The sequence below is a fragment of the Cherax quadricarinatus genome, unplaced genomic scaffold (genome assembly GCF_038502225.1).
Source record: "Cherax quadricarinatus isolate ZL_2023a unplaced genomic scaffold, ASM3850222v1 Contig1523, whole genome shotgun sequence".
Lineage (NCBI taxonomy): Eukaryota > Metazoa > Arthropoda > Malacostraca > Decapoda > Parastacidae > Cherax > Cherax quadricarinatus.
In genome coordinates, this window is record NW_027196549.1 from 23,653 (window position 1) to 39,210 (window position 15,558).

General features: G+C 44.4%; 1 long non-coding RNA gene across 1 annotated transcript in view; it reads right to left on the reverse strand.

Annotated features, from left to right (window-relative positions):
• Nucleotides 1–393: 393 nt before the first annotated feature.
• LOC138851674 (uncharacterized) overlaps nucleotides 394–15,558 on the reverse strand; it is a 38,222-nt gene continuing 23,057 nt past the window's right edge. Inside the window, exon 3 of the long non-coding RNA XR_011391342.1 lies at nucleotides 394–755. This is a non-coding gene — a long non-coding RNA (uncharacterized lncRNA). The remainder of the gene's footprint in view (nucleotides 756–15,558) is intronic.

The following is a 15,558-nucleotide window of genomic DNA, read 5'->3' on the forward strand; positions in this document are numbered from 1 at the left end:
ATATTTTCACAAAATCTGAATAAAGATCGAACAGAAAAATAATAGTGTAGGCTGTGGAGCACACATACATAAGTTGCTCAGGCTGCTGTTGATATTTTACTAATATATTCTCATGTAGGTCTGTGGAACAAGTGTCTGTTTTTCTTTACCAATTCACAGAATAGAAAGTCTTTATTCCTTTAATGATTTTGTGGAAATCGACCATGAAACTATTTCGTGGATTAACGATATGCAATATATGCGCAAAGATTTTTCATGAGTTTTTAATGAACAAGATATTTTTCATCTTTCTTGTTTTTCAAAACTCGGATCTAAAAGTTTTCAGAGGCTATTTCGCGAATGAAACAATAGGAGACTGCAGCATTTGAAGTTAAGAAAAAAATTGATGTCGTTATTAGGAAGACTCCGATGTGTCATAATGAACAGAGTTTTGCATTGCACTTTGAAAACAGAAATAAAAATCTTTCAAGAAGCTTTGATGACAGAAAAACTATGTCTCTGATTTTTAATATATCTGATTTTTACTATGCCTCTGATTTTTACTATGACTCTGATTTTTACATTACAATATATTCAAGAATGGTCCCCCCTTTCACTTAGTGTATTTGCAAAAATGGAATGGGGTTTCTAAAGTACATCTTTTGGTGGGGAAAAAATAACAGAATGTGCCCGAGAAATGAAGATTATCTTGCCAACCTTCATTACATACGAAGAAAGCCTCTTTGATGATTTCAGTGATGTCACAAATTATGCAACTGAAAGTAAATTAAATGAATGTAATAATGGTAATTGTAAGATATGAGTCATTGAAAAGAAATCTTTGAACGTCTTTAGAAGGATCAGATCACCAGCAGTGAGAGCTGCTAGCAAGTTTACATTTTACATTGACAGAATCTGATTCTTCAGTAGAATTCGTTATGAACTGGAGAGAAAGCCAACTTAAATTGGACGCACTTAAATCAATACTGATTATTAAAACCTATTCTATGGGTGAATCATGTTCAAGGTTTTCGATGTCATATCCTGAAAAAAAAGCGTTTAGAAATATCAATACTTCTAGTATATTTAATGCTTATATCAGCAGTGACGAAAGAGATATCTTTTGAAGGAGGAGAGCCATTAAAAAGCCACTAACAGGGAGGAGTAAGAGGAGTCTGGAGTTACGTAGAATAAGTTATTGGTAAAAAAAATGGCTTACTTAACTTAATTTCTAATCTAATAATCTCTAACTGATTAGTCAGGCTGTTGGTAACTGCGTCATTAATTCACATGAACGTGTAGCAGAAATAAGCCAGTCAGTTTGGCCTTTGTATTTACTCAATGTGTCCAAATAAGAAATGATGAGTCAGATTATTCAGTTGGGAGTCAGTGACTATACTATGATGACTAAGCACTTACGAGTAATGGCGAGTACAAAGGGAGAATAGCTGATCGGAATGCTAGAAAACAGAAGAAACAACTTTTTGTGTAAGATTGACTTCCGTAAATTCAATGGTACAACGTAATAGAGAAACTGACCTGGTAAACTATGATGATCTGCTTCACCATGGAGTGCTGGGGGGCTATGGAGTAGTTCAGACTAGTAAAGAATAACAGGGAAATAAGAAGAGAGAGCCAGTGATTCGTACTGTTCTAAAAGAAAGAAAGAGTAATAGAGCATAAAGAAATGGGACAGACTCGAAGGCAATAAAGACGTGAACGAACTGGTTAAAAAGGGCGGGAAGCCAAACTACATACATAGCTTTACAAGAAGGTATCATCAGAAATAAGAAGAAACTTTGCCACACAATTAGAGATTAAGAAACCGTGTTGTATGCTGAAGATGGACGACCAGTACTACCCTCTCAGGCATTGTTTCAGAGGCAGGAGAAACCAATTAACATTAAGGTGCATCCCACTCCTTCCCCCCTCTCCCTCTTCCAATATTGCACCTAAGTGGCGACTAGGATCGGCAAGACTTGTGGAAGCCGGTAAAATATTCGTATGGTAGTGTGTGTGTGAGCGAGAGGCCGCTGCTTGATACCTGAGCATGTTTGCTCCAGCCTGGATACTGCCTCCACAATGTTTGCTGCAGTCTGGATACTGCCTCCACAATGTTTGCTGCAGTCTGGGTGCTGCCTCCACAATGTTTGCTGCAGTCTGGGTGCTGCCTCCACAATGTTTGCTGCAGTCTGGGTGCTGCCTCCACAATGTTTGCTCCAGCCTGGATACTGCCTCCACAATGTTTGCTGCAGTCTGGGTGCTGCCTCCACAATGTTTGCTGCAGTCTGGGTGCTGCCTCCACAATGTTTGCTGCAGTCTGGGTGCTGCCTCCACAATGTTTGCTGCAGTCTGGGTGCTGCCTCCACAATGTTTGCTGCAGTCTGGGTGCTGCCTCCACAATGTTTGCTGCAGTCTGGGTGCTGCCTCCACAATGTTTGCTGCAGTCTGGGTGCTGCCTCCACAATGTTTGCTGCAGTCTGGGTGCTGCCTCCACCTGCCTCCACAATGTTTGCTGCAGTCTGGGTGCTGCCTCCACAATGTTTGCTGCAGTCTGGGTGCTGCCTCCACAATGTTTGCTGCAGTCTGGGTGCTGCCTCCACAATGTTTGCTGCAGTCTGGGTGCTGCCTCCACAATGTTTGCTGCAGTCTGGGTGCTGCCTCCACAATGTTTGCTGCAGTCTGGATACTGCCTCCACAATGTTTGCTGCAGTCTGGGTGCTGCCTCCACAATGTTTGCTGCAGTCTGGGTGCTGCCTCCACAATGTTTGCTGCAGTCTGGGTGCTGCCTCCACAATGTTTGCTGCAGTCTGGGTGCTGCCTCCACAATGTTTGCTGCAGTCTGGGTGCTGCCTCCACAATGTTTGCTGCAGTCTGGGTGCTGCCTCCACAATGTTTGCTGCAGTCTGGGTGCTGCCTCCACAATGTTTGCTGCAGTCTGGTTTGCTGCAGTCTGGGTGCTGCCTCCACAATGTTTGCTGCAGTCTGGATACTGCCTCCACAATGTTTGCTGCAGTCTGGGTGCTGCCTCCACAATGTTTGCTGCAGTCTGGATACTGCCTCCACAATGTTTGCTGCAGTCTGGGTGCTGCCTCCACAATGTTTGCTGCAGTCTGGGTGCTGCCTCCACAATGTTTGCTGCAGTCTGGATACTGCCTCCACAATGTTTGCTGCAGTCTGGGTGCTGCCTCCACAATGTTTGCTGCAGTCTGGGTGCTGCCTCCACAATGTTTGCTGCAGTCTGGGTGCTGCCTCCACAATGTTTGCTGCAGTCTGGGTGCTGCCTCCACAATGTTTGCTGCAGTCTGGATACTGCCTCCACAATGTTTGCTGCAGTCTGGATACTGCCTCCACAATGTTTGCTGCAGTCTGGGTGCTGCCTCCACAATGTTTGCTGCAGTCTGGGTGCTGCCTCCACAATGTTTGCTGCAGTCTGGGTGCTGCCTCCACAATGTTTGCTGCAGTCTGGATACTGCCTCCACAATGTTTGCTGCAGTCTGGATACTGCCTCCACAATGTTTGCTGCAGTCTGGGTGCTGCCTCCACAATGTTTGCTGCAGTCTGGGTGCTGCCTCCACAATGTTTGCTGCAGTCTGGATACTGCCTCCACAATGTTTGCTGCAGTCTGGGTGCTGCCTCCACAATGTTTGCTGCAGTCTGGGTGCTGCCTCCACAATGTTTGCTGCAGTCTGGGTGCTGCCTCCACAATGTTTGCTGCAGTCTGGGTGCTGCCTCCACAATGTTTGCTGCAGTCTGGATACTGCCTCCACAATGTTTGCTGCAGTCTGGGTGCTGCCTCCACAATGTTTGCTGCAGTCTGGGTGCTGCCTCCACAATGTTTGCTGCAGTCTGGGTGCTGCCTCCACAATGTTTGCTGCAGTCTGGGTGCTGCCTCCACAATGTTTGCTGCAGTCTGGGTGCTGCCTCCACAATGTTTGCTGCAGTCTGGGTGCTGCCTCCACAATGTTTGCTGCAGGCTGCTGCCTCCACAATGTTTGCTGCAGTCTGGGTGCTGCCTCCACAATGTTTGCTGCAGTCTGGGTGCTGCCTCCACAATGTTTGCTGCAGTCTGGGTGCTGCCTCCACAATGTTTGCTGCAGTCTGGGTGCTGCCTCCACAATGTTTGCTGCAGTCTGGGTGCTGCCTCCACAATGTTTGCTGCAGTCTGGGTGCTGCCTCCACAATGTTTGCTGCAGTCTGGGTGCTGCCTCCACAATGTTTGCTGCAGTCTGGGTGCTGCCTCCACAATGTTTGCTGCAGTCTGGGTGCTGCCTCCACAATGTTTGCTGCAGTCTGGGTGCTGCCTCCACAATGTTTGCTGCAGTCTGGGTGCTGCCTCCACAATGTTTGCTGCAGTCTGGGTGCTGCCTCCACAATGTTTGCTGCAGTCTGGGTGCTGCCTCCACAATGTTTGCTGCAGTCTGGGTGCTGCCTCCACAATGTTTGCTGCAGTCTGGATACTGCCTCCACAATGTTTGCTGCAGTCTGGATGCTGCCTCCACCATGGTGGCTGCAGCTCTGGGTGCTGCCTCCACAATGTTTGCTGCAGTCTGGGTGCTGCCTCCACAATGTTTGCTGCAGTCTGGATACTGCCTCCACAATGTTTGCTGCAGTCTGGGTGCTGCCTCCACAATGTTTGCTGCAGTCTGGGTGCTGCCTCCACAATGTTTGCTGCAGTCTGGGTGCTGCCTCCACAATGTTTGCTGCAGTCTGGGTGCTGCCTCCACAATGTTTGCTGCAGTCTGGGTGCTGCCTCCACAATGTTTGCTGCAGTCTGGGTGCTGCCTCCACAATGTTTGCTGCAGTCTGGGTGCTGCCTCCACAATGTTTGCTGCAGTCTGGGTGCTGCCTCCACAATGTTTGCTGCAGTCTGGGTGCTGCCTCCACAATGTTTGCTGCAGTCTGGGTGCTGCCTCCACAATGTTTGCTGCAGTCTGGGTGCTGCCTCCACAATGTTTGCTGCAGTCTGGGTGCTGCCTCCACAATGTTTGCTGCAGTCTGGGTGCTGCCTCCACAATGTTTGCTGCAGTCTGGGTGCTGCCTCCACAATGTTTGCTGCAGTCTGGGTGCTGCCTCCACAATGTTTGCTGCAGTCTGGGTGCTGCCTCCACAATGTTTGCTGCAGTCTGGGTGCTGCCTCCACAATGTTTGCTGCAGTCTGGGTGCTGCCTCCACAATGTTTGCTGCAGTCTGGATACTGCCTCCACAATGTTTGCTGCAGTCTGGATACTGCCTCCACAATGTTTGCTGCAGTCTGGGTGCTGCCTCCACAATGTTTGCTGCAGTCTGGGTGCTGCCTCCACAATGTTTGCTGCAGTCTGGATACTGCCTCCACAATGTTTGCTGCAGTCTGGCTACTGCCTCCACAATGTTTGCTGCAGTCTGGGTGCTGCCTCCACAATGTTTGCTGCAGTCTGGGTGCTGCCTCCACAATGTTTGCTGCAGTCTGGGTGCTGCCTCCACAATGTTTGCTGCAGTCTGGGTGCTGCCTCCACAATGTTTGCTGCAGTCTGGATACTGCCTCCACAATGTTTGCTGCAGTCTGGATACTGCCTCCACAATGTTTGCTGCAGTCTGGGTGCTGCCTCCACAATGTTTGCTGCAGTCTGGGTGCTGCCTCCACAATGTTTGCTGCAGTCTGGGTGCTGCCTCCACAATGTTTGCTGCAGTCTGGATACTGCCTCCACAATGTTTGCTGCAGTCTGGATACTGCCTCCACAATGTTTGCTGCAGTCTGGGTGCTGCCTCCACAATGTTTGCTGCAGTCTGGGTGCTGCCTCCACAATGTTTGCTGCAGTCTGGGTGCTGCCTCCACAATGTTTGCTGCAGTCTGGATACTGCCTCCACAATGTTTGCTGCAGTCTGGGTGCTGCCTCCACAATGTTTGCTGCAGTCTGGGTGCTGCCTCCACAATGTTTGCTGCAGTCTGGGTGCTGCCTCCACAATGTTTGCTGCAGTCTGGGTGCTGCCTCCACAATGTTTGCTGCAGTCTGGATACTGCCTCCACAATGTTTGCTGCAGTCTGGGTGCTGCCTCCACAATGTTTGCTGCAGTCTGGGTGCTGCCTCCACAATGTTTGCTGCAGTCTGGGTGCTGCCTCCACAATGTTTGCTGCAGTCTGGATACTGCCTCCACAATGTTTGCTGCAGTCTGGGTGCTGCCTCCACAATGTTTGCTGCAGTCTGGGTGCTGCCTCCACAATGTTTGCTGCAGTCTGGGTGCTGCCTCCACAATGTTTGCTGCAGTCTGGGTGCTGCCTCCACAATGTTTGCTGCAGTCTGGATACTGCCTCCACAATGTTTGCTGCAGTCTGGGTGCTGCCTCCACAATGTTTGCTGCAGTCTGGGTGCTGCCTCCACAATGTTTGCTGCAGTCTGGGTGCTGCCTCCACAATGTTTGCTGCAGTCTGGGTGCTGCCTCCACAATGTTTGCTGCAGTCTGGGTGCTGCCTCCACAATGTTTGCTGCAGTCTGGGTGCTGCCTCCACAATGTTTGCTGCAGTCTGGGTGCTGCCTCCACAATGTTTGCTGCAGTCTGGATACTGCCTCCACAATGTTTGCTGCAGTCTGGATACTGCCTCCACAATGTTTGCTGCAGTCTGGGTGCTGCCTCCACAATGTTTGCTGCAGTCTGGGTGCTGCCTCCACAATGTTTGCTGCAGTCTGGGTGCTGCCTCCACAATGTTTGCTGCAGTCTGGGTGCTGCCTCCACAATGTTTGCTGCAGTCTGGGTACTGCCTCCACAATGTTTGCTGCAGTCTGGGTGCTGCCTCCACAATGTTTGCTGCAGTCTGGGTGCTGCCTCCACAATGTTTGCTGCAGTCTGGGTGCTGCCTCCACAATGTTTGCTGCAGTCTGGGTGCTGCCTCCACAATGTTTGCTGCAGTCTGGATACTGCCTCCACAATGTTTGCTGCAGTCTGGGTGCTGCCTCCACAATGTTTGCTGCAGTCTGGGTGCTGCCTCCACAATGTTTGCTGCAGTCTGCGCTCTGCCTCCACAATGTTTGCTGCAGTCTGGGTGCTGCCTCCACAATGTTTGCTGCAGTCTGGGTGCTGCCTCCACAATGTTTGCTGCAGTCTGGGTGCTGCCTCCACAATGTTTGCTGCAGTCTGGGTGCTGCCTCCACAATGTTTGCTGCAGTCTGGGTGCTGCCTCCACAATGTTTGCTGCAGTCTGGGTGCTGCCTCCACAATGTTTGCTGCAGTCTGGGTGCTGCCTCCACAATGTTTGCTGCAGTCTGGGTGCTGCCTCCACAATGTTTGCTGCAGTCTGGCTGCCTCCACAATGTTTGCTCTGGGTGCTGCCTCCACAATGTTTGCTGCAGTCTGGGTGCTGCCTCCACAATGTTTGCTGCAGTCTGGGTGCTGCCTCCACAATGTTTGCTGCAGTCTGGGTGCTGCCTCCACAATGTTTGCTGCAGTCTGGGTGCTGCCTCCACAATGTTTGCTGCAGTCTGGGTGCTGCCTCCACAATGTTTGCTGCAGTCTGGGTGCTGCCTCCACAATGTTTGCTGCAGTCTGGGTGCTGCCTCCACAATGTTTGCTGCAGTCTGGGTGCTGCCTCCACAATGTTTGCTGCAGTCTGGGTGCTGCCTCCACAATGTTTGCTGCAGTCTGGGTGCTGCCTCCACAATGTTTGCTGCAGTCTGGGTGCTGCCTCCACAATGTTTGCTGCAGTCTGGGTGCTGCCTCCACAATGTTTGCTGCAGTCTGGGTGCTGCCTCCACAATGTTTGCTGCAGTCTGGGTGCTGCCTCCACAATGGAGATTAAAGCGCACTTCACGAGCAAAAATATCAAGGCATCACCAGAGGTGGAGAGGGAGGTAGGTAAGATCGAGAGTGGAGATGAGAAGAGAGGAAGAGGTGAGGCGGACATGAAAAAGACCTTTTTGCACAAATCGAAGTTATCTATTAAACTCCTTTTCAAAAGCTTCGTTCCAAATTAATGCATAAAGTCTATGTGGATAAAAGAGGTAACAGTAGAAGTATCTGTCCTCTCCCTTCCAATTCCCGTCTATTATGAAAGTCGAGCGATGAAACATTATGCTGTACGGGAAAAAATGCGTTAATATAATTTTGAATGGGGGGATAAATGAGAAACATAGGTTTAAAATAGCTACTAATACTTCTAGACATATTACAACTATCGCTATTTTTGCAGATACCACAACTATTACTTCCAATACTACTCCGACAGAAATTAATTAATGGCAACTTTATAACCCACAGAACATACGGTGCATGAGAATTAACATACGCAATTTATGATCAAGCCATATGATAACGCATATTAAGAATTAAATACATCAAGATTTGAATATTTTTTTTATTTGTGTGTAAGGTGAGTCCCATGTATATTTCAGGTGATTTTTAATACCTAAACATTACGTGGATAATTACAATTATTTTATGTAAATTATGAACACACTAAATATTGACTAGTATAATAGAACTGAAATTTCGACTCTCCACTAGGGACAAATGAACTCATCTACGTCATCTGTGTTTTGAATTTATACGGGTAATAAATGGTAAAACGATTTAGTACAAACGTACCCAAGTACTGCATTATTTAATTTATATCACTGGGTTCCAAAAATTTTATTTGGGGACACTGGCATACAGAAGTGAGCCAAGATTTTGCCTGTACCAAGTTGACTGGTACATCATTTAAAACCTCTGTTTTATACCGTAGCCAGCAACCACCCAGGGAGGTACTACCATCCTGCCAAGTGAGTGTAAAACGAAAGCCTGTAATTGTTTTACATGATGGTAGGATTGCTGGTGTATTTTGTGCCTCATAAACATGCAAGATTACAGGCATGTCTTGCTACTTCTACTTACACTTAGGTCACACTACACATACATCAACAAGTTTATTTATACACACTCATCTGAGTTTTCTTTGATTTTATCTTAATAGCTCTTTTTTCTTATTACTTTTCTTTTACATCCATGGGGAAGTGGAATAAGAATCTTTCCTCCGTAAGCCATGCGTGTTGTAAAAGTCAACTAAAATGCGGGGAACAATGGGCTAGTAACCCCTTTTCCTGTAATAATTACTAGAAAGAATAAGAAGAAAATTGTCAAAGTGGGAAGTCTGAATGTGCGTGGATGTTGTGCAAATGATAAGAAAGAGATGATTGTGGATGTTATGAATGAGAAGAAGCTGGATGTCCTGGCTTTAAGTGAAACAAAGCAGAAAGGGGTGGGAGAGTTTCAATGGAGAGGAATAAATGGGATTAGGTCAGGGGTTTCAAACAGAGTTAGAGCTAAAGAAGGAGTAGCAACAATAATGGCAGGAAAAGAGAGACTATAAATATATTAATTCAAGGATTATATGGAGTAAAATAAAGGTTGGATGTGAAAAGTGGGTTATAGTAAGCGTATATGCACCTGGAGAAGAGAGAAGTGTAGAGGAGAGAGAGAGATTTTGGGAAAGGTTGAGTGAATGCGTGCGGAGTTTTGAACCAAGTGTGAGAGTACTTGTGGTTGGGTATTTCAATACTAAAGTGGGTAAAAATGTTGTGGAGGGAGTAGTAGGTAAATTTGGGGTGCCAGGGGCTAAATGAAAATGGGGAGCCTTTAATTGAGCTATGTGTAGTAAGAGGTTTGATAATAAGTAATACATATTTTATGAAAAAGAGGATAAATAAATTAGATTATGTATTGGTGGATAAAAGGTTGATGGATAGGCTCCAGGATGTGCACGTTTATAAAAGGGCAACTGATATATCGGATCATTATCTAGTTGTAGCTACAGTTAGAGTAAAAGGTAGATGGGACAAAAGGAAAATGGCAACAAGAAGTAAGAGGGAGGTGAAAGTGTATAAACTAAGGGAGGAGGAAGTTCGGGCAAGATATAAGCAACTATTGGCAGAAAGGTGGGCTGGTGCAAGTACGTGTAGTGGAGGGTTTGAAGAGGGTTGGAATAGTTTTAAAAATGCAGTATTAGAATGTAGGGCAGAAGTTTGTGGTTATAGGAGGGTGATGGCAGGAGGAAAGAGGAGTGATTGGTGGAATGATGAAGGGTGTGATAAAAGAGAAAAAGGTAGCTTATTAGAGGTTTTTACAAAGCAGAAGTGTTATATGAAGAGTAATATAAATGGAGAGTAAAAGAAAGGTGAAGAGAGTGGTGAGAGAGTGCAAAAGGAGAGTAGATGATAGAGTGGGAGAGGCACTGTCAAGAAATTTTAATGAAAATAAGAAAAAAATTTGGAGTGAGTTAAACAAGTTAAGAAAGCCTAGAGAACGAATGGATTTGTCAGTTAAAACAGAGTAGGGGAGTTAGTAGATGGAGAGATGGAGGTTTTGGGTAGATGGCGAGAATATTTTCAGGAACTTTTAAATGTCGACGAAGAAAGGGAGGCGGTAATTTCATGCACTGGCCAGGGAGGTATACCATCTTTTAGGAGTGAAGAAGAGTAGGATGCGAATGTGGAGGAGGTGCGTGAGGCATTATGAAGAATGAAAAGGAGTAAAGCAGCTGGAACTGACGGGATCATGACAGAAATGTTAAAAGCAGGGGGGATATAGTGTTGGAGTGGTTGGTATTTTTGTTTAATGTATGAATGAGGGGAAGGTACCTAGGGATAGGCGGAGAGCGTGTATAGTCCCTTTATATAAAGGGAAGGGGAACAATAGAGATTGTAAAAATTAGAGAGGAATAAATTTCCTGAATATACCAGGAAAAGTGAACGGTAGAGTTATTATTGCAAGAATTAGAGGTAAGACAGAATGTAGGATTGCAGATGAGCAAGGAGGCTTTAGATTGGGTAGATGATGTGTAGATCAAGTGTTTACATTGAAGCATATATGTGAACAGTATTTAGATAAAGGTAGGGAAGCTTTAATTGCATTTATGGATTTAGAAAAGGCATATGATAGAGTGGATAGGGGAGCAGTGTGGCAGATGTTGCAAGTATATGGAATAGGTGGTAACTAAATGCTGTAAAGAGTTTTATGAGGATAGTGAGGCTCAGGTTAGGGTGTGCAGAAGAGAGGGAGACTACTTCCCGGTAAAAGTAGGTCTTAGACAGGGATGTGTAACGTTACCATGGTTGTTTAATATGTTTATAGATGGGGCTGTAAAAGAAGTAAATGCTAGGGTGTTCGGAAGAGGGGTGGGATTAAATTATGGGGAATCAAATACAAAATGAGAGTTCAGAGAGCTACATTTTGCTGATGATACTGTGCTTATGGGAGATCCTAAAGAAAAATTGCGAAGGTTAGTGGACGAGTTTGGGAGTGTGTGTAAAGGTAGAAAGTTGAAAGTGAACATAGAAAATAGTAAGGTGATGAGAGTATCAAATGATTTAGATAAAGAAAAATTGGGTATCAAATTGGGGAGGAGTATAGAAGACGTGAATGTTTTCAGATATTTGGGAGTTGGCGTGTCAGTGGATGGGTTTATGAAGGATGAGGTTAATCATAGAATTGATTAAGGAAAAACGGCGAGTGGTGCGTTGAGGTATATGTGGAGACTAAAAACGTTATCTATGGAGGCAAAGAAGGGAATGTATGAAAATATAGTAGTGCCAACACTCTTATATGGGTAGGAAGCTTAGGTTGTAAATGCTGCAGCGAGGAGGCGGTTGGAGGCAGTGATGTCCTGTCTAAGGACAATGTATGGTGTAAATATTATGCAGAAAATTTGGAGTGTGGAAACTAGGTGTGAAGTTAATAAAAGTATTAGTCAGAGGGCTGAAGAGGGGTTGTTGAGGTGGTTTGGTCATTTAGAGCGAATGGATCAAAGTAGAATGACATGGACAGCGTATACATCTGTAGAGGAAGGGAGGAGGGGTAGGGGTCGTCCTCGAGAAGGTTGGAGGGACAGGGATAAAGAAGGTTTTGTGGGCGAGGGGCTTGGACTTCCAGCAAGCGTGCATAAGTGTGTTAGATAGGAGTGAATGGAGACAAATGGTATTTGGGACCTGACGAGCTGTTGGAGTGTGAGCAGGATAATATTTAGTGAAGGAATTCAGGGAAACCGGTTATTTTTATATAGCGGGACTTGAGTTCTGGAAATGGGAAGTACAATGCCTGCACTCTAAAGGAGGGGTTTCGGATATTGGCAGTTTGGAGGGATATGTTGTGTATCTTTATACGTGTATGCTTCTAAACTGTTGTACTTTGAGCACCTTTGCAAAAACAATGATTATGTGTAAGGTGAAAGTGTTGAATGATGAAAGTATTTTCTTTTTGGGGATTTTCTTTCTTTTTGGGTCACCCTGCCTCGGTGGGAGATGGCCTACTTGTTAAATATATATATATATATATATATATATATATATATATATATATATATATATATATATATATATATATATATATATATATATATATCGTCCACTCCCAAATATCTGAATACGTTCACCTCCTCCATACTCTCTCCCTCCAATCTGATATTCAATCTTTCATCACCTAATCTTTTTGTTATCCTCATTACCTTACTCTTTCCTGTATTCACCTTTAATTTTCTTCTTTTGCACACCCTACCAAATTCATCCACCAATCTCTGCAGCTTCTCTTCAGAATCTCCCAAGAGCACAGTGTCATCAGCAAAGAGCAGCTGTGACAACTCCCACTTTGTGTGTGATTCTTTATCTTTTAACTCCACGCCTCTTGCCAAGACCCTCACATTTACTTCTCTTACAACCCCATCTATAAATATATTAAACAACCACGGTGACATCACACATCCTTGTCTAAGGCCTACTTTTACTGGGAAATAATTTCCCTCTTTCCTACATACTCTAACTTGAGCCTCACTATCCTCGTAAAAACTCTTCACTGCTTTCAGTAACCTACCTCCTACACCATACACTTGCAACATCTGCCACATTGCCCCCCTATCCACCCTGTCATACGCCTTTTCCAAATCCATAAATGCCACAAAGACCTCTTTAGCCTTATCTAAATACTGTTCACTTATATGTTTCACTGTAAACACCTGGTCCACACACCCCCTACCTTTCCTGAAGCCTCCTTGTTCATCTGCTATCCTATTCTCCGTCTTACTCTTAATTCTTTCAATTATAACTCTACCATACACTTTACCAGGTACACTCAACAGACTTATCCCCCTATAATTTTTGCACTCTCTTTTATCCCCTTTGCCTTTATACAAAGGGACTATGCATGCTCTCTGCCAATCCCTAGGTACCTTACCCTCTTCCATACATTTATTAAATAATTGCACCAACCACTCCAAAACTATATCCCCACCTGCTTTTAACATTTCTATCTTTATCCCATCAATTCCAGCTGCCTTACCCCCTTTCATTTTACCTACTGCCTCACGAACTTCCCCCACACTCACAACTGGCTCTTCCTCACTCCTACAAGATGTTATTCCTCCTTGCCCTATACACGAAATCACAGCTTCCCTATCTTCATCAACATTTAACAATTCCTCAAAATATTCCCTCCATCTTCCCAATACCTCTAACTCTCCATTTAATAACTCTCCTCTCCTATTTTTAACTGACAAATCCATTTGTTCTCTAGGCTTTCTTAACTTGTTAATCTCACTCCAAAACTTTTTCTTATTTTCAACAAAATTTGTTGATAACATCTCACCCACTCTCTCATTTGCTCTCTTTTTACATTGCTTCACCACTCTCTTAACCTCTCTCTTTTTCTCCATATACTCTTCCCTCCTTGCATCACTTCTACTTTGTAAAAACTTCTCATATGCTAACTTTTTCTCCCTTACTACTCTCTTTACATCATCATTCCACCAATCACTCCTCTTCCCTCCTGCACCCACTTTCCTGTAACCACAAACTTCTGCTGAACACTCTAACACTACATTTTTAAACCTACCCCATACCTCTTCGACCCCATTGCCTATGCTCTCATTAGCCCATCTATCCTCCAATAGCTGTTTATATCTTACCCTAACTGCCTCCTCTTTTAGTTTATAAACCTTCACCTCTCTCTTCCCTGATGCTTCTATTCTCCTTGTATCCCAACTACCTTTTACTCTCAGTGTAGCTACAACTAGAAAGTGATCTGATATATCTGTGGCCCCTCTATAAACATGTACATCCTGAAGTCTACTCAACAGTCTTTTATCTACCAATACATAATCCAACAAACTACTGTCATTTCGCCCTACATCATATCGTGTATACTTATTTATCCTCTTTTTCTTAAAATATGTATTACCTATAACTAAACCCCTTTCTATACAAAGTTCAATCAAAGGGCTTCCATTATCATTTACACCTGGCACCCCAAACTTACCTACCACACCCTCTCTAAAAGTTTCTCCTACTTTAGCATTCAGGTCCCCTACCACAATTACTCTCTCACTTGGTTCAAAGGCTCCTATACATTCATTATTATTATTATTATTATTATTAATTATTATTATTATGGGGAGCACTAAACCCGTAGGATTATACAGCGCATGTGGGGGGATGGAAGGTAATGAGGCTCAGTTCAGGGAACCAGAGAACAGATCCAATTCCCTATATCAAGAGCCTCTCACCAGAGTCAAGGAACCTCCCTTAAGGGGAAGTAAATGATGAGGTTTGGAAATTTATTACGACTATCGAGATTTTTTTTATCAGTTTATATTTGTAAATTCGTGTTCCTTGGATCAGTGACGTAGGATTATTGAAGACCTGGTTTTCTAAGATTCTTTTGGAGCAAAATCCAATTTTTAACAATAATTAAAAAAATATATCTTTAAACGATGCCGACAAACTCTACGCATGATTCATGTGACCCCTTTAGAAGCCGAGTGAGTCAGTTGCTGCGAGTAATGAGAAAATAGGAGGCCAATTTTTCTTCGAGAGTAACAGAAAATGGAACAATTCCACTACGGTTGACTGAAGAGTTATTACGTGTGTTACCTAATGACATACAGAAGCTTTTGTTGACGCTGTTCATATAGGAGAGAATCAGTTCACTCTAGGTGCTATTTCCAATCGGCCCTTAAAATCCTTAAAAACCTACTGAAAAAATGAATTGCCTCTTAAATTATGCAATGCTCTTCCGTATTTTCCGTGCTGTAAAAGGCTAGAGTCCAGGGGTTCTTAACCGAAGGTATCCATACCCACTGGGGTATGAAAACCAAATAATATGGTATGGGAACGAAATAATGAGGGGTATGAGATTCGATCACTGAACAAATTAAAAAAAATTGTTGTTAGATTAGAATAAACTACCACCTGTTATATTGCTAGCTATCAATATGTAAGGTAAAACCACACTATTGACATCTTTTCAAGTCATACTGGTATCTAACAGGACTGTTGGTGGTGGTGATTTCGGCAGTCTGGGGAATGGGGGAGGTATGGGGACATATTAGAAGATTCATTGTGGGATCTATAAAAAACAAAGGGGTGAGATTTAAGTAATCTGGGATAGACAATACAGCTCCTTGTTCGAATTCATTCATTGTGGGCTCTATTATGTACAATGACCTTGGTATTCGCCGGGTGTCCAATAGATCTCAGGTGAGCACAGATCACATTACTCCTGCCTGACCCGTATGGAGTACATGTGTTTACAGGTTTAACGACGGTAGAATCTACCACAACCTATTAGATAATAAGTGTTGTCTGG